The sequence below is a fragment of the Ambystoma mexicanum genome, chromosome 2p (genome assembly GCF_040938575.1).
Source record: "Ambystoma mexicanum isolate Mex_15411 chromosome 2p, UKY_AmexF1_1, whole genome shotgun sequence".
Classification (NCBI taxonomy): domain Eukaryota; kingdom Metazoa; phylum Chordata; class Amphibia; order Caudata; family Ambystomatidae; genus Ambystoma; species Ambystoma mexicanum.
The window spans coordinates 177,832,148-177,851,220 of record NC_090923.1 but is presented as its reverse complement, the minus strand read 5'-3'; positions in this window follow the sequence as shown (position 1 = coordinate 177,851,220).

Below are 19,073 nucleotides of genomic sequence, written 5' to 3'. Positions count from 1 at the left end.
GTCCGGACATTTCGTCGAAAGGCATTTGGTCGAAAGACAAATGGTCGACGGAATTTGGTCGAAAACCAAATGGTCGAATTTTTTATTTTATTTATATATATATTTTTTAGGGTTTCCTTTAGGGAAAAAAAGTTTTTTTAGAAAAAAAGGGGGTTGGGGGGGACCCCCTCAAAAAAAAAAAAAAAGGGGAAAAAAAAAAATATTTGACCATTTGTCTTTCGACCAAATGGTTTCGACCAAATGTCCTGTCGACCATTTTTTTGCGACAAAATGTCTGGTAACCAGTTGAACAACAAGGGCAATGAATTCTGAGCAGTCTTTCGGGAGGTTCACTACTTGTGCGAGAACATCCTTGAGCTCCCCCCGCAACCCCTGATGAAATAACGTGGTTCTCTTCTCCACTGGCCATTCTGCTTCAACTAAGAGTCTATTGAATGTGGCTAAGTATGTTAAAAGGTCTTGATTGCCTTGGCGTAGGGACAGAAGTTTGTTGTCTAATGCCTGCCCATGAGTACGACGGGCGAACAGCTTTTCCATCTCCTGCTGAAAGACCCTGAAGTCATGCAGCAAAGGATCGTCTTGGGCCACAAAGGGTACAGACCAGTCCGCGACGCTACCACTCAGGTAGGATAGCACAAAAGCGACCCGTGATTGGTCATTCGGAAAGGCCCCTGGTCTACAAATGAAGTGCAGGCGGCACTGGTTCATGAACGTTGCAAACCTCTTGGGATCCCCCGTAAATCATTCGGGCGGGGCCAAGGGAACTGCCCCAGGATGGGTTATCTGAACGGGATTGGCTGATGGTGCTGGCATCGAGGGCACGCTTCCCGGCAATGGTGCATGCCCTGCTTGTGACTGGAGAAGTTGCCGGCTTAAATCATCAGTGCGTTCTTTGGCTACTATCAGCTCTCTCCTCAGGGTGTTGGTCTCCTGCTTAGCTGCATGTACTTCAGAACGTAGCTGCCCCAACATGTGGGCTAACTGGTCAGTTTCTGATGTTTCCATGACGCCCCAGTGGATTTTGATGTGAGGCTTTGTGTTCTGTAATGCTCACCTGGTATCCACGGGGACGTCACTCAGCCTGTTCTGACCTCTTACGACCTCGAACCCTTCCCTGGAGTCTACACGGCTGGAGACTGGGCCTGAAACACAGGATTGGTAGAGTTTTACTCCCTATTGTTTAAGTGTGCTTGAACCCCTTCTTCCCCGGGGTCCAACCCTTCCTTTTGATCCACAGCTGACATTGTTATCTTGGAAAGTGTGCTCTCCGTCCTGCTTTCAGCGCAGGGGCGCGTTGATTGATGCGGGCTCATTGCTGCCTAGTTACTTCACTGGCAAGAGTCCGACAGGTAAATATAATGAGTCTTTTGAACAGTCCTCTAACTTCGTTCATTTCCTTCCTTAGATGATGGCCGGCGTCCAGGGATGGCGAGGATGCTGCTGAAATGAGTAGCGCTGAAGGTGAGTGAGAGCGCGATGCGCAATGCAACCCTTTCATATTTGTATTGAACTGAGATCTTTTTCTGTGTCTTTTAGGTGCCGCGACATTTTCAGCGTGGATTCCGGTTATGAAGAAGAAATGCGGTGAGTAAGCGCAGTATGCGGCACCTCTAGATGTTTCCACGCTAACCTGGAGTGTCTTTTCCCTCTTGCAGATGGATGAGAAGTTCCGGAGACAGAGTTCCCCCAGAGCGGCTGGGATTCAGGTAAGCGTTTAAAGCTTGTACAGTCTTTAAAAATAAGCAAAGATTTGCTGAATGCTTACTAATGCCTTTTTTCTGTTCTTTTCCCTTTTCCTTAGGAAGCGGCATTCCGGGATGGGAATGACACCGCCGAAGATGCCCACAGAACAGAAGAAGCGATGAATGATGGGCAGAAGCGCCGCAAGGTAAGGCTGTTCCTAACAGTGTTCTTGTTCTTGCAGGAGCTGAGTGCAGAAGAAAGATGCAGGTCTACTGAAGACCGATCCGAACACGGTGAGTGTGACGCTGCAGGTGCAGAAAACACAAAGCATGTTTCTCAGCCTGGGCGTGGCTTAAATAGTCTCTGGGTATCCCAGGTGTCTCTGGGCTGAACCACACCCAAAAGACTAGACTGCACATGCAGTTCTGGGAACCGAAATATGTGGGGGCATCCATCTTGTCCCCATCAAAGCACTACAAGTCCAATCCCAAATGTTATCCTATGGGTGTGAGTGAGTCTGGTGCCACAAGCGCCAAGTCTGACTCCAAGTGGGTCTTTGGAGGGATGGAGAGGCCCTTGAGGGCCATGTAGGTGATCGTGGCCTGGCTCCAGCCTGACATCTTGGAGGGCTGGGGACATGAGGGGCAGGAATCATGAAAGTGTCTCAACGAATGAGGTCAAGGTCTTGCCACGTGCCCCTCAGGCACTCCTCGGCTGGCTCCTCCGCCCAGGAGAACGAGAATCTGCTGAATCAAACTGGTAGGGCCGAAACTCCACACGGCTTCCTTCCTCCGACCTCACTGGCTCCCTGGAGACACGGCTAACTCGCCATGCTTTCGCAGAGTGCCCTGCTTTGCAAGTTTCCAGCGCTCACATGTTCCGCTCTCCTCCGGTTCACAACGGTCCACTTTGGCTTCCCCGCTTCTCTCTCCCTTTCTATCAAGGCAGCTCTCTCTTTTTCTTGTCTTGTGCTCCTACTTTTATGCAGCCGAACCCTCTCAAAGGGTTTCAGGTGGGAGTCCTGGATTGGACTTGCCTGACTATAGTTAAACCAAACAGTGGAACATTCCTGACCTTCAGCTCTATAGTCTCCAGGATCCCTCTTCTTCATCCTAATACTATAGTGGTGTTTTCTATAGGTAGTCTGCACTACTCTTTTAGGCATCTTCCTCTTCTCAGTACTTTGTGTAATTTCATGGTGGTAATTAGGATCTGAACAACAATATCCTACAAAGGCTGAGGGAGGGTTAGACAATTAAATGTCAGTAGAAGAGGCATACCGTGTCTCGCCCTCTGGCACCCTCTCCCCAATCCCCAAGGACCCTTCACTCAGGTGATCCTCTCTCGCTAGTCCACCCCCAGTGTTGGGATCCAAAAGTGATGGCCTTTCCTTTGCCACCTGAACAGAAGATCACCGGGGAGTAGTTGTGAGAATGCCTTCAGGATTCTCACATACCCTTCCCCAATGCGGGTTGGACTGAGGTGTTTCACAATGTAACTGAGAGGGGAAAGTTACCTTATCTTTGCTTTCGTTTCTCTCAAAGTTCTCTTGTGAAATTACCAGGTCGACGGTCCAAGAAATCCTGCATTCTGTTAAGGTTATGTTCTTTGAAGGGGACTCTCAACTTTGTTTCCAGTTCAGGAGATTTTTTCTTCAAAGGAACATGAGGCCCAAATGCAAGATTTATAGAATTTATTTGGGCTATTCTTGAAACCCATCAAAGTGAGGGACATCTCTCTCTAAGATTAATTGAGTATGCAAGCTGGAAACCACTACTACAGGTAACACCATTATCCAGCATCTGGGGAAGATGAATGTCCAGTAATTCTGCTGAGGAAGGCACTACTTTTTTAGTCAAACACCTAGAGTGCTCTAAGCTTCTCTCTTCTTCCTTGACTTTTGATATACCCACAACGTATGAGGCACTAGCTGAACTTGATAGTATATTATCCTGATTAGAATATTATGAGTCTGTTTTAAAAGGGTTAAGACCTATATTTTTTTTTCGCTTGCTGAGATGGTTTTCTGCTAATCGTCTTTTAATTCTGAATAGGAGAAAGATTCCCCTAAAGTTTCACAACTTAGAATTCCAGTAGTGGCTGTGTAGTTATGGTTAAGTTGCTGTTTCCATATGAAGAGCACTTTTTGGGAAGCCTATAACTCTGCTCCCCCTGGACGAATCCTCACCAAACTTTGCAAAAAAGTATATGGGCCACTTCAAATTGTTTTGCAAAGTTTGGTGATGTTTGGTCCAGGGGGGAAAAGTTATTGGGGGGGTCCCAAAACGTCTTTTTTTCCTATAGACTGAATGGGGGAAAATGTTTGCGCACGCCTACAGGCCAAACCGCTGGACGGATTTTCACCAAATTTGCAGCAGGGGCAGGAGCTTGGTCCCTAAAGCATGCTTTTGGTGACAATCCGTCCAGTAGTTTCCTTTAAATGACCAAAAAGTAGGTCTAAAAAAATGTGTGATATCTATGTCCGCTCCGCGGTCACACTTGCCTGTTCGCTCCACGGACATGAAATTTGTTGGCTAATATGTAGCGTCATGTCCACGGACATGTCACACTTTCACTTATGGGTTGTGGAACAGCGTGAAGTGCATCAGATTTTATCGCTGCCTGCGCCATCTTTTGTTCATGTTTTGGTGTACGCGGACATCGCCGGTTACACATACAAAACAAGACCCAATGCACTTGTTAGACTTATTAAATGCTGTTTCCGAAGGTGAGCTTTAATTATGGTGGGATGGGATGTGGCAGCACAAACTCAAAAAGTGGTGTTTTCTTGTCACCAAAGTCATACGGTAAAGTGGAAGTTGGTGCTCAATGTACGGCGAACAATTACTGCGTCTGTGTTACAATGTATTTAGATTAATATTGTAGTGAGACTGGCGTCCTACGTTTTGAAATCTGAGGCCGCCACCTGGACTGTTTGATGGAAACAGCGGTTCTGGAGGCGTATGGGAGTAGCGGTTCTCATGATTGGATTCTCATATGTTGTTGCAAAATGAAAATGTATTTGCCTTCTGAGTGAAGGACACTTCATTTGCTTTTTTGGTTGCGAGTTCAGTAGGCCCACGCATCTGAGTGAATACATAAGGGGAAATAGTTTTTTGATCTTGAGCGAAAGGGAAACTTCAAAAGGAATGAAAGGAATGACTGGTTGGACAAAATACCATTTGATAAGGTTATGTTTTAAAAACTTTTCTACAAAACATGAAAAATAAGTTCACAACGATTCATTGCTGCGAATACATTGCTGTCTGACTTGGCCAAAAACAATGGAGCCAGTAAACATCATGTAAGTTTCATTTTGATGACTTTACACCGAACCGCATTTTAATTTTATATTACCGAAACACTAATTGTGACAATATAACTGAAGTATTAGCTTTCTGCGTAGTTCTGATTTTCCTCCAATAACGGAGAGTGCAGATTCTCCGCGTTTGCAGGGTATGACTAGAGTCACCCTTGTTGACCGTTAATATTTCTTCTTTGAAATGTTATACTTGCCCACATAGCTTTGTGTATCACTTTGCATATTATTTTGGTCTTGTTTAAAACCACGAGATGTAATTTTTTCAATTTTTTCTTGCTTGTCCATTCATTTTGGCTCCATAACTGAATTACCATCTCACTGTGTAGTTGCCATTTTTTTAAACCATACGGCGACTGCTCATTGTCGGCGTTTGTAGGCTGTCACTATATTTACCCATGGTCAACGCTACTATTTCCTTAAAATGTCATGTTTGACCACTTCGATTTGTGTACTACTTTCCACAATGTTTGTGTCTTTTTGAAATTTTTTGCTAAAGGTTGGGTATTGATACATATTTTCTCTTACGTTTTCCGCCTAGCTGCATCTTGCTGTACTGTGCGTGCCATGGATTCCAGATGCCGAGAGATGGCTTCTTTGGACGCCAAATGCAACTGCTCGTGACCGGCTGCCTGCCCATTACAATGTTGTGGGATGACCGGCCAAGCCTCCTTTGTCCCTACTCTGAACTAGCTATAAGGAGTAACATAACATCATTTATGGTGGTGTAGGGCAAAGGTCATGGCGCCGTCTTGGAAATCACTGTGCAAACAAAGCGGGTGCTTTAACAAAAACGCATACTGTGTGTATGGGAAAATAATTACGAGTGCCTCAACATGGACATTTTCAATGACACCCTTGGAACCATTGTTACAATTTAATTGAAATTGGGATTCGTCCGATGGTCTCTGACAGTTGTTTGTTAAATAAAACTACTTTACAAATTCTAAAATGTTGACGTTTTCTTTTAAAATCCAGTGTATCATTTCAAAATGTAAGGTACTACATTGTACGTCCTTGTATGTTTGTTTACAAGTTCTGCGTCACCGCACGTACTTTTGCTTTTTGCAGGCTGCCATGGAAAGCGAAGAGGGGCCATGTATGGAACAACCACCTTCCCTTTCTATGGTGGCCATCTTGAAAAAGGATTTTGTTTTGTAATCCGGACCGCCTGAGGCGGGCCGGATTATAACCAGAAATCCTATTTTTCCGTAGCACACATTATTGATTTGCAAATCTATACTATTACTGGCATATCTTATTGCGTCTATGTCTAAAGTACATGGAGTGTATGCGATTTTTTTTTTTAATATACTTACACTGTGAAAGGTGGTTCTTAACGGAACATTTACTTTGCTAACGGATGGCTTTCTTTTTTTGGTAGGACAGCTAATAAGGCAATTTGAGAACGGAAATAAGTAAAGAGGCACCAAATGGTAATATGGTGGGGTAGGTGGACGGCGCAAAAATATTGTGCGTTTGTTATTTGTAAGGTAGGGGCAGTGTTTGTCATGCTCCTTCATTACAGCAGTGCTGCTGTTTCTCGGGGAGGAGGGATGGCCTTAGCTCATGTCATTTTTAGATAACTAGAACTTTTGCTAAAAGTATGTAATGTGTACTACATTGTAAATGGCTGACTACCAATAAGTGTTGGCGCTGTGCAAGGGAAATGTTGCAGGTAGACGTTCCTACATCAATATAAAATCTGTTTCCACACTGTCCACGAGGCATACATCTTACTGTTAAATGTTTACGGATTCTCTGACACGTCACCGTGTTGTACACCAGCATATTGTCATGTGGTATTCTCCGCAAGGTGTGTAAATAAGTCAGAAGTTACTTTACATTATGGTTACGTGCCACTACTATAAACCGATGATCTTCAGCAAAAAAACTTTGGTAAACGGACGGTATGGTGAAGTTGATCTACTGAAAACCTGTGCAAATCAGTAAAAAAACGTTGTTAAAGGGACGTTAAGGGTAAGTTGCCATACTAAAAACCCATAAAATTCACTAAAAATAACTTTGTTAAGGGGATGTTATGGTTAAGTTGCACTACTAAAAGCCTATGTAATTCACTAAAAAAAACCTTTGCTAACGGAACGTAAAACCGAAAAACCCCTGAAATTCGCCAGTTATGGTAAGCTAAGCAACCATAACTCGCTCCACCACCATGCATTGCTAAGACTAACACCCAGGACATTAAAGATGACATCACAAATGTCATTGATGACATCACTGATTTGCAGTAGCCGCCGTGTAGTTATGGTTAAGTTGTTAAACCCATAAGAAGACCACTTTTTCGGCAGTTTATAACTGTGCTCCCCGTGGACGAATCTTCACCAAACGTTGCCATAAAAGAATATGGGGCCCGCCAAATGGTTTCAGGAAGTTGGGTGAGGTTTTGTGGAGGGGGGGCAAAGTTATAGGGGGGTCCCAAACATGTTTTTTTCTCCATAGACTGAATGGGCAAAAACTTTGCGCACGGCTACAGGCCGAACGGCTGGACGGATTTTAACCAGATTTGCGGCAGGAGTGGAGGCTTGGTTCGGAAAAGGTGCTTTTGTGTGTTTGTTGGAAATCCGACCACTACTTTTGTTGCAAAGAACTGAAATGTATGTCTAAAAAAATGTGTGGTGTCTGGCTCCTCTCCGCAGACCCATTTCCCTGTCCGCTACACGGCCATAAAGCTCATTGGCTTGTAGTATGCCATGATGTCAGTGAACATTGGACGGGGCCAGTGGTTGGCTGGAGAGAAGCGTGCTGTGCGTCAAGGTTTTTGGGAAACGCCGCCATGGTGTATTGGAGGATAGTGCCATACCGTAAGGGGTTGCAAAACATAGTTTGCAGGATCGGGTGGGTGAAACAGGGCATGAAAAGGTTGGCGGAGTGAAAAGCGGAAAATATGATATATTTGTTGAGGTCAAAGAAGGCGGTGGCGTGCCAGGGGCATACTCGAGCAATGCAGCAATTTTCCGGCAGCTCCTCAGGCGACAACCTTCTGTGGTGACTGCATGGATGCTCCATTGGGAACGGGGACTGCATTGCATAGCATGCAGAGAAATTGACAATGTGTTATGCTGTTGACTAGTGGAGTCAGTGCTTATGTTGTCTCTGTGGGTTTCCATTGTTTTGTGGCAGTGGGTAGGGGTGTCAGTGGCGGTGGTAGGTTTGGCAAGGATGGTACGTGGCCAAATGTTCCCATACATGCCTCCATTGCTCGGTAGTGGGTGTGGGCAAGGGCTAGGCCTTTGGGGGCATGGGTGGAGGCCCTAGGCATCCGCTTGTACCCAAGAGGCTAGGGCTTCGGCACAGCCTAGCTTCAGGGAGGGCAGTAAGACATTGCCACGTGGAAGGATTTTTTACCATCACAGTTTTGCGATATGGATCATTCACGCACCTACTCACATATACTTCATTGGTGGGTAGTTGCACAGGCAACTATCATTCTTTGGTGAGTGCAGGCAGACTCCATTGGGGATGGGGAGTGCAATGGATACAATATGAGGATATTTCCAGTCGGTGTACTATGTTGTGTTGTACCTGCAAAGCCCCTACTGCTTTGTGTGCATGGCCAGGGCCCTTGGAGCTAACAGTCTGGCCACTTGTTGGAAGTAGGTTTGAGAATGTTGCCTAGTTTGGGTCCGTTACTATACCCATACGTACCTGTAGTCAGGAAAGCTACATGGCCACATGTTCCCATGGCTCTATTGCCTTGTACTGGGTGTGCCCAAGGACTATGCTCTTGGCTGCATGGGCGGAGGCTGTAGGATTTTTTTACCATCACACTTTTGAGATATGGACCATTTACGCAGATACTCACATATAAAACATTGTCGGGTAACTGCACAGGCGACTACCTTCAGAGCCCATTGGGGGTGGGGAGAGTATTGCAGATGATATCGCGATATTTCCATTCGGTGTACTATGTCGTGTTGGGAGTGGGAAGCCCCTACTGCCTTGTGTGCATGGCTAGGGCCGTTGGAACTAACAGTCTGGCCACTGGTTGGAAGTAGGTTTCAGAATGTTGCCTTCTTTAGGTCTGTTCCTATACTGATATGTAACTCCAGCGTACACTCTTGGAAATATGCATGTCTCCTGTGGGTGGTCACCATTACAGAATGGTTGTGGAGGACATTTTGCAGTTGGTACACCACCAGAGGTGGCGAGAAGTGTCTGCACTTGCATATGATGTACGTCATTGGACTTGTTGCCGTTCACGGACTGACATGCCACCATTTCTGTTTGGTATGGTGTGCCCCTGACAATACTCTGTGCTTTGAGAGTGAAGAAAGACATTGCAACATGACACAAGTTACTAAGCAGCACACATTTAACGTATGGATAATGTACAGACTGACCCACATACATTTGCACCGGACAAAACCATCTACGCCAATAAGACCTGCTATATACAGGACGGCAGGCCACCTGACTGTTGAGATGGCCAACGAACGCGGTTGGCATTCCTATTGTGTGAAATTCTAATGTGTGCATCGCTTCCATTACCTATACGTGCACGATACACCATGGCAACAGTCACTGGCAAAGCTGACTTTAGTTGTGGAGAATCGTTGCTAACGGTGTGCACTCCAGGTATATTCGTTACCTGCATGCTAAGTGTAGCGCACTCTGTCATGTGAGCACCTAGCTCCGAAAGGGGATATAACATAAACAAAAGCAAAAGCAGACATGCGCACACATACTTTACGAACAACACTGAATTGTTGCAAGAGCTTTATTTTGCTACAGAATGTTCACGAGAACGTGTAAGGTGTCTGCAATCACCACTCTTTTATTTTGCAAACAAAATCCAGTGTGCAATGCCATCTGTGCACTTTGGTACTTTTTTTTAATCTGGCAAAGTGGAAAAAAGAATAATTTATGGTCCTTGGTGGCCTGCGTGGAAGAAGGAATTTTATTTGCAAGTTAGAGAAGGTAGCAGTTGTTGCCTCTGTGATGCTTTAAATCATAAATGTTTGCAGGTTGGTTCATATTGCCAGAACCGCAAATGGACATACAGGACCATATCGGCCGGCCCAGATAACAACGGCGGAAAACACATTGCTTATGGTAATCTTGCAATGCTTGGTCCACCACCTGTCTATTGGATGTGGAACGAGTGGCACGCGCACTAAGGTGCAAGGTATCTAAGAAGAAACAGGAATAAGAATAGATGTAAGAAGCCGTTATTAGTGGCAGCGTACAGGACAAGAGTTTGCGGGAAGGATGTCTTAATAAGTGGCTGCCTCATGGACTATGCACTCTGTGTTACTGAGTAGCATCATATGTTAACCCACTGCCTTGCTCTCTGTTTTGGATGTGATACTGTCCTTGTACGGCTCCACACAAGTGGTGAAATGTCTTTGAAACTTTCCCACCAGACGCTACTTTCATGTGTTTCCTTTTTATAAAAAATGACAGTCCTAGCGAGTGTTGTTAGACCCACGGCACAATGTCGCTGAGTGTGTTGAAAGGAAAAAAGTTTAAAAAAGAACCCTCATGGGGGTCCCCTTGGATTGCAGGAGAAAGCACAATGAGGGTGCGTAGAACTGGTAATTGTAAGAAAGGGCATAGTAAAGGCAAAACAGGGAATGTAACATTGCACGATTGACCATAAGGGGTGCTGTTTCACAGAAAAAATTGCGTTCCCTTTTCGTCTTGTCCTTTATGTCTGGAATTGCATAGGCTGGGGAAGAATGGCAAGAAAACAAAGTACAATCACAGTTGCAATGTACGGGGAATGGTGGAGACATGGCACTGTTACGGCACATGATTACTGTCATCACAAACCTCCGTACAATGCACACAAAGAAAGTGTGCGGTAAAGTAAATTCATAATTATGCATACAGAACTGCAGCCTAATACATTTTAATCCTAATGCACATGTGATGTATTGGGTGGACGACAAATTGCAGTGTACGGAGTATTGAATCGTTGCAGACTACCTCTGGGGCACATGGGCAGAGCAACTGCCCATGTTATCTTTCCTTTTTTTCTACAATTCCATACAATGTCTGCCCTTGGCGCTAATCATGCTTCCTACTCCAGGCTGTTTTACAATGAGCATTTGTCCTGTTGAACGAGAGGTATGTTAGGTTTCGCTTTCCGGCGATGATGTTGGAAAAAAAAAAGATCTAGGTGGCAACGTGTTTCCATTGTACCATGCATTTCCGAATGTTGGTAGTGTCAATACTGTGAAGTTATTACAACATATAAGGAGAAATTATGGTGCTGTACACATGCCACACTGAATGCACAGATGGCAACATACATAAAATGTGCATTTACAGTCCATAAGGACCATTTATATGTGTAGTGTGTTACGAGGCAACGGTGGACGATGGCAGACAGAGTGTGCTCTGGATCAGCATACGTGGGTGGCTGGGCAATCGTACACAGTTTCGTGACTTTCAGCATGAACATGTTTGGGACTGCTGTTAGTTGTGGGTAGGGTCTACAATATTGAGTGAATGGCTGGAGCCCGTTCACTGTACTGGGTGTAGTGAAGCGTGTAGGGCGTAGGCACAAGCTGCTTAGTGTTTTACAGGTGTACATTGCAAATTGTGGAATTTCTATGTGCATTGCAGAAATAAGTGCACACATTGCACTGTGGACATTGTAGCGAAGTGCTGTTTTCTGTGTATGGAATGTGAAATGTTGTAGTACTCATTGCTGCATTATCTGTAGGGAAAGAGAACAGAACATGTTATAGCAGGTATTTCATTACTTTGCATTCCACAACATTGCATATATATATTTACTTTGTGGACCCTTATAACTAGCACTTCATAAGTACTATGCTTTGAGCCAGTGTACTGTGCAATGTGTGCAGTTCCTGTGTTTCTTTGCATAATCATTCGGTCAGTGAGGAAAAAAAATCCATTCTGGCTGAAAAAAAACTTCAAAATGTCTTTGCTGCTATGGTGAACAATGATTTACAGTAACGTTTGCAGTGGTTACAGCAATTTTTAAGGTGTGCTCTTGAAGTAGGAGGAAATGTAATGGTTTACGATTACTGGCATATTCATGTTGGTACGATGGGTGGCATTGTATAGCAGTTGGTGTTTCTTTATGCGTTTGGTTGCTGCTGGTGTTTTTGTCACGATTCCAGCGTGGGTACAAGGCAGATGGGTCAGGGCCAGGAGGATCTCCCCCCATGACAGTGTAGGGAGATGATGGGATTGTGGGATGGCTGGCTGGCAGAGGCGTATTTGGAACAAGGCGGCAACTCATCCCAACATGGCTGCTAAAGAGGAACCCACTGTGGAACTCAAGATGGCACCGGATAGATACATGGATCTGACATCTTTGGTGGTCTACTGCTGACAGGGCGCGGTCCGCAGCTATAAAACCACGTCCCGGACCACACCCAGCGCTTAGCCTTCCTCTGCTTCCTAACAGAGCAGTGTTACCCTTACCTCTCCTGTTTCCTTTGCACGTGCGATCAGCACATACGTGAGTTTGCAGCATTCTCACCAGGAATTGAAGAACTACTTGCCCCGGCAGGCTACTGCTTTGTGTTCGGTCTTGATCCTTACCTTAACCTCAGTAGACTTGTGGCGTCCTATCCTGGTAACCCAGTGTCTCTGGTCCTTTGTCTGCAGTCCACAATAATGACAGCTCCTGGGAACCTGAAATCAGAAAACGACAATGGTAAGAGACTGAAATACCATGCACCTCCCAGTTCCTGTACCCAGTTTAACTTGGACACACTGGCATACAAGTTCCAGCTTCTTCTCTCTGCTCTGAGTCCAGACAGCTTGCAGGTGTTTCGCCTAGAATTGAAGAAATAAAGAGACTATTAATATTCAACGCATCAACAAAGACATTGTACATACAAGCTATGTTTTACACTGAAAAGCGACCAAGATCTAGAATAACGCCTCACCAGAACTTACCTGCTCATCATCCGTATCCAGTGCGTCGCAGCCGGTCTGGACCACTATTCTTCAGTGAAGTAACTGGAGTCGGATACCTACCAGCTAACCTTGGCCTTCAGTCCTCAGTTCATTATGGTGAGCAAAAGCTGCGATGCACCAGTCAGCCACTTACCTCAGGGAAGGGGAGGTGGGACAGAAAACAATAGAAACCAATACTAAATACATACACTTACCTTTAGGTTATCGAGACCTCCCCGAACGCCATTTTCCAGTGAAACTAAGTTCATCCAGGTCACTCCCAGCCTCACGTTCCTCTGGAGGTTTAGCCACCGGCAGACCGCTGGGGAAGAGAGTGGCTGCTGCCCCCTCACTCGGGTTAACTCTTCAGTGCAGAGTTAACCCGAGTGAGGGGGCAACGCATCAGAACAGTCCGGCTTTTAGAGGAGGAGCCAAGTTCCCCCACTCCAACTGCCCCGCCTCCATTACCTGTCGAATAGGAACCGAAGTATGTGACATATACAGAACAGTTGAACCAGCAAAGAGTAGAGCGTGGGCTCTGTGCAGTACCCATAAGAACACCCATACCTAAGAGAATCTGGGAAGCAAGATACCCATTCAAGACAATATGATGGCCATTTGAATGAAATCCCTGAAGAAGCAAAGAAGATGATGGATGAAGGTGAATGATGATGTCATACAAAACCGAATTGACACCCATAAATAAGATAAACAGAATGCAGACAATCTATAAAATATTAAGATGAAGCAAGGATAAGTGACATCTTGGGATCAAGGTGAAGAAGCTTATGCCACAGACCGGATGAAGATACTTAGTTAGTTTAAATGTGTACAGATGCTACAGAAACACAAGCAGCAAAATAATCATGAAGCTAGCCAGATGCTTTTAAATAGATATATCGCGGTAAGCGCCAATACATACATATATAGATACATACAGATCAGTAAAAGATGGATGATTCCACTACGTTATGAAGCAGTACTGAACAAAGCAACAATGCCTTATTTAAGTGTCACAGTTAAGAAAAGCAATTGAATTAAACACAATAAAATCTCAGCTAAGGAGTTTACTGAGCCAAGAAAGCCAAGGTCTTATCAAACTAGAATGGGCTGACTTTGGATAAAATTAGTGTGAAAGAACAGAGGCTCCTGTTCAGAAAGGTCAAGCAAAAACAAAAGACGCCAGAGGACTATTGGAGAATAAAATCAAATACACGAAAAGCTCAATTTCATGGTTTCCAGTCATGTGGTAGAAAGAAGCTGGAGGGTCGAAGTGGTCGCACCTACGCACAGAGGCCGGCTAGTGCCCATACTCCCTGAAATTCTCGGAGCACAGTACAAACTCAAGGCCAATCTTCAAAGTACTAATTGACACTGAACCATTGAGGTGATGATGGATTGCTACAGTAGTTGGTGGAAGGCTAGTGCTAAGACGAGCTCATCCGTACCTGGTTTTTCAGCCTGCGTGCTGCTAGACATAGGTGGAAAAGTACTCGACAGGGTTAGAAGCCAACCAATTGTAGAGGACCACGTAATTAGGGGTCCTATAGTTTGTGTAGCCAAAGGGACGTCATATATTTAGTGACGTTCATAGTGGCCATTTTGAGGGGAGGGCTTAGTTGCCCCACCTGATGTTAATTATCCTACCACCTTCCTCCACTCTTCTATACAGATATAGAACTCTTACTTAGACATGCACATAGACCCAATCACACCCTCCGTTAGGTTTTTGTAGTTTGCCACGTAAGATAACGTTGGTAATAGCGCAGGTCAAAACGCCTGTGATGACCAATTTTGGGTATAAGAGCCCCGGTTTTTATGAAGTATTGAGAGTGAGAAGATCGAGCGACTACTGTTTTTCATGTGCTCCCCGTTTTATAGATATATTAATAAAACTGACTCACTTTGCCAAACTATTGAGTCGTTTTGATTATTGATGTATGAATAAAATCTGCATCTCCATCCATCTCCAGGGTATAGGAACTCATCTTAAAGGGCTGTCTGAGAGAACACCCAGCTCACTTGGTAACAGAGATAAAATGGTTTGATAAGATAACCATTGGCTGTCGACATAAGTAAACTTTAGAGTCTCAGCAATATCACACAAACTTTGCCATTCGGCTGACAGGATGCGAAGCTCCCCGTAGATAGTGGATAGTTTAATCTCGAAATTCCTTGCAAGGACGGTTGACGGCACCCCTAGTTTCTATAGGAACTCCTCCCACATCTCCCCAAAGCGGATCGAAAAGCAGCTCGAAGAGGCGGTAACAAAGGCAGTGATCCTGAGGGTCCAAAGAAAAAAACATGCGAATGGTGAATACATAGACTAAAAAGTCTGGCAAAGGAATATATGTATAGCAAATAAGGAGAGTAACGGAGGGAGGTGGGATAAAATATAACATAAGAGTAAGAGTGTAAAATATATGTATATGGGAATTGAGATATTGACTTGGGTGTGCCCTGGCAATATAATATAAAGAGTAATCGTGAGTGAGGCCACAATAAGAGAATACGCCCTGTTCCTAGACTTTAAAGAGTGCTAGCAGAAACCTTTATCTAGAGTCCCATAAGTGGATGACGTAGAAGACGGGATTGATTAAACACGATCCAGAAAGAGATAGGTTTAAGTTCCAATCAGAGCAATCTTAGAGGGCAAGACGAGTCTAAAATAGTAGATCGTGCAGAATACATGTGACCGGTCAAGTCTGTCTGTTTGTTTTATGTGATTGAAAGGTGTGATGACGTCATAGCTGAAGGGAAAAATTGAACGATAAAAAAGTGCGAAGTAGTGTAACAGGAAAGTGATTGTTTTTAAAATTGTATTTTGATGGTTGTTTTTTAGCAAGATCAAAGTAAAATTGTGATTGACAGGATTGGAGCTTTCGACGATTGGTGCTTGCTCATATTGTATTATTTTTATGAGACGCAATTTTAAAATCTGTGATTGAAAATAATCAAGCGCTAAAACAAGCGAAGATAGACGAATTAAGAATGGAGGATGTTATTCCATTAGTGCACCTTTGCAAGCAGCTGCCGAAACACGTGCCCAAACCTATACAGTACAGTGCAGAATGGGTTAAAGGAACCGTAGATAAAATGTTTATGCCACTGTCCCTGCCCCTCACTGGCAAGTCAGCCTTCCAGTTAGGGCCAGGTCAAAGGCCTTAAAACCTCATCCAAGACTCTCTTGGAGTCAGTTCTGGAATGGTACAAGAAAGGTTGGAGAAAATCAGAAGTGCAATCGTATCTTTGATACATTAGGAATGGTGCATGGAACAGCAGTGATCATGGATCACTATTGGGCTTGCGGATCCAAACCATACATAAGGCTACCTAAAGATTGGGGATGAATCTGCACACTGGTGAATGTCCATGTCCCAGCGTCGGTGATTCCAAAAAGTGATCTGATCCTTGACAGTTTTCCAAAAGCAGATGCTCACCTGAAGAAGAAGAGATCTGTGGAACTTATGAAGAAGATTAAAAGGGAGAATTACTTTTCAGAAATATCAATTGAAGCCTTTGATGCTATCCCATATGAACACAGACTGTTCAGTCAGACGTCTTCAGTATTTTCATTACTCTTTCTACCAGCAGTCCAGGTTAGAGCAAATACCAAATGGTTACATACAACCAGATGGGAATTTCTGCAGACAATCAACACTACCATAAAAGTATTCAATGCAATTAGAGAAGAGATGAGAGCTATACGACTGATGACCCTCCAGAACAGATATGTCTTGGACATGATCACAGCTATGGATGGAGGTGTTTGTGCAGAAATCAGAGAATCATGTTGCACGTTCATACCTTCTCACAATGACGAGAATGTTACCATGACAGAGGCCATAGACATGCTGTTGAAACTCCATGGCCAGATGATAGACGAAGTAGAAGACATTGCTGATGACAGCTGGTTTGGAAATCTTTTCTCTTGGATTCCACAATGGATGGTAGACATGTTCAAGCTCCTTGGAGCCCAATTAGTATTGGTGATGCTTGGATTCTGTGTGATCAAGATAATAATCTCACAGTGTAAGAAGACAGCAAAGAAAGCAATAGGGATGATGATCATGATCGATTTTGAACCAGGATAGAAGCCCAAAGATCTGACTGATGAAGAAATCAGGGACTTTGTGAAGGCCAGCATCCATGCACCTGAGGGAAAAAAGTTCCTGTATCCAAAGGACCATACGAAATATGTGGGAAAATGGATCTACTGCAGTCCAAGTGGACAGTGCATGCTCATGACATGGAATAAGTATGGGCATGTGAAATCAGCCGGATGCCTGAAGGGAGTCATACAGATATGGATCCGTAAGAAGCATTGCTTCAAAACAGGATGTTTAGAGATAAAGGATGATGTGAGAGTGGACGATGAATTGCCCAGAGAGGGAGTGTAGAGGAGAAGCCAAGTACCCCCACTCCAACTGACCCGCCTCCATTACCTGTCGAATGGGAAACGAAGTATGTGACGTATAAATAACAGTTGAACCAGCAAAGAGCAGAGCGTGGGCTCTGTGCAGTACCCATAAGAATACCCATACCTAAGAGAATCTAGGAAGCAAGATACCCATTGAGAAAACCATACCTACATTCAAGACGATATGATGGCCATTGAAAGAAATCCCTGAAGAAGCAAAGAAGATGATGGATTAAGGTGAATGGCGATGTCATACAAAACCGAATTGACACCCATATAAGAGATAAACTGACTAGAGAATGCAGACAATCTATAAAATATTATGATGAAGCAAGGCTAAGTGACATCTTGGGATCAAGGTGAAGAAGCATACGCCACAGACCTGATGAAGATAGTTAGTTTAAACGTGTACAGATGCTACAGAAACGCAAGCAGCCAAATAATCATGAAGATAGCCACATGCTTTTAAATAGCTATATCGCGGCAAGCGCCAAAATATACATATATAGATACATATGGATCAGTAAAGGATGGATGATTCCAATACGTTATGAAGCAGTACTGAACACAGCAAGAAGGCCTCATTACAGTGTTGCAGTTAAGAAAAGCAATTGAATTAAACAGAATAAAAGCTCAGCTAAGGAGTTGACTGAGCCAAGAAAGCCAAGGTCTTATCAAACTGGAATGGGCTGACTTTGGATCCAATTAGTGTGAAAGAACAGAGGCCCCTGTTCAGAAAGGTCATGCAAAAACAAAAGACGTCAGAGGACTCTTGGAAAATAAAATCAAATACACAAAAAGCTTGATTTCGTGGTGTCCAGTCATGCGGTAGAAGAAAATTGGATGGTCGAGGTGGTCACACCTACGCACAGCGGCTGGCTGGTGCTCACACTCCCTGAAATTCTCAGAGCACAGTACAAACTCAAGGCCAATCTTCAAAGTACTAATTGTCACTGAACCATTGAGGTGATGATGGATTGCTAGAGTAATTGGTGGGAAGCTAGTGCTAAAATGAGCTCATCCACACCTGGTTGTTCAGCCTGTGTGCTGCTAGACACAGGTGGAAAAGTACTGACGGGGTTAGAAGCCAACCAATTGTAGAGGACCACGTAATTATGAGTCCTATATTTTGTGTAGCCAATGGGATGTCGTACATTTAGCGACGTTCATAGTGGCCATTTTGAGGGGACGGCTTAGTTGCCCCACCTGATGTTAATTACCCTACCACCTTCCTCCACTGTTCTGTACAGATACAGAACTCTTACATGCACATAGACCCAATCACACCCTCCGTTAGGTTTTTGTAGTTTGCCACGTAGGATGACGTTGGTAATGACACAGGTCAAAACGTCTGTGTTGACTAATTTTGGGTATAAGAGCCCAGTTTTCTATGAAGTATTGAGAGTGAGAAGATCGAGTGATTGCTGATGTTCGTTGTACTCCACTTTTTATAGATTTTTTAATAAAACAGACTCACTTTGCCAAAATATTCAGTCGTCTTGATTATTTATGTATGAATAAAACCTGCATCCCCATCCATCTCTAGGGTATAGCTACTCATCTTAAAGGGCTGTCTGAGAGACCACCCAGCTCATGCTCTCTGTTTCTCCTCGCTTCTCTCTGACCCTGGTCACCTTTTACAGGCCATTTGGCCAGGCCACCCTCTTCCTCTCTGAATAGGCTGACATCACTTCTTCTCAACTCTCCTATACCTCCCAGCTTCTCCTCCTTGGGGATCTCAACATCTAC